This window comes from Limulus polyphemus, unplaced genomic scaffold (genome assembly GCF_000517525.1).
Source record: "Limulus polyphemus unplaced genomic scaffold, Limulus_polyphemus-2.1.2 Scaffold2975, whole genome shotgun sequence".
NCBI classification, from domain to species: Eukaryota; Metazoa; Arthropoda; class Merostomata; order Xiphosura; family Limulidae; genus Limulus; species Limulus polyphemus.
Window position 1 is genome coordinate 153,993 of NW_013668585.1, and position 923 is coordinate 154,915.

Here is a 923-nt window from a genome sequence, read left to right on the forward strand (position 1 = left end):
ACTCCAGCAAACCTGATGTTTGATCGGGAACTTCGGTTGCCAGTGGACCTAATAACAGGATGCTCACCTTATGAAGAGTTGCCTGAAAATGTGCCAGAGTTCGTGAAAGTGTTATCTGAAAGGATGGTTGATATTCACCATCAAGTGCGGTCGAACTTAAAAACGTCTGCTGGTTCCATGAAGCTATGTTATGATGAGAGATCTACTGAAGTCAGCTTTGTCCCAGGAAGACCAAAGAGAAGTCTCCTAAGTTGTTTTCTCCATGGAAGGCCCATATGACATAGTGTATCGTCTCTCAGACGTGACTTTTCGAATAAAATGTGGTCGTTGATGTAAGCTTTGGCGTTATTATGGTCCAGGACATTTCAGTTGGAATGAAGTGAACAATGTAACAAATGACGCTGCTGAAGACGTGTCACCTGTCAAAGACGAAACTCTACCCGGTTTTCAGAGGAAAACAGTGAAGCCGTTAATGAAGTTACTGCCACTGATGTGACTGTTACCGATAATGGGACATTTCCTGATGGAGCATTTGAACCACACGCGAAGCAGAAGCCAATGAGACAGAAACCAGTATAGAAGAAGATACGTCCTGTAAAATTAAGAAACTTTGTTTAATTTTGTGTTTGTATATTCTGTACATTTAATCAAGTTATTGTTAATTACATATTGGTTTAATGTAAGTGGCTATTGTTTGGGACGAACAATACTAAGAAAGGGGCAGTGTTACGACAGCGGAAGTCACGCGACGCTGGGAATATGTGCGCTGGAGTTTCTCGAATGATCATGAATTTGCCCGGCAGCTCGAGTGTGATCTAGATGGCCCCTTTTTTAGTATATAAGTCTGGGGAGAAGAACCAGCGTGATGAATAGATAGATAATTGAGTCAAGCGAACAGTAGGCACTGTAAGTAAAGTGTGTCA

At 41.9% G+C, this 923-nt stretch overlaps 1 protein-coding gene across 1 annotated transcript in view; it reads right to left on the minus strand.

Moving 5' to 3' along the window:
- Nucleotides 1-923, minus strand: part of LOC106468351 (mitogen-activated protein kinase-binding protein 1-like) — a gene marked incomplete at its 5' end in the record, with an annotated part of 66,729 nt that overhangs the window by 64,998 nt on the left and 808 nt on the right. The gene's annotated exons all lie outside the window — the stretch shown is intronic.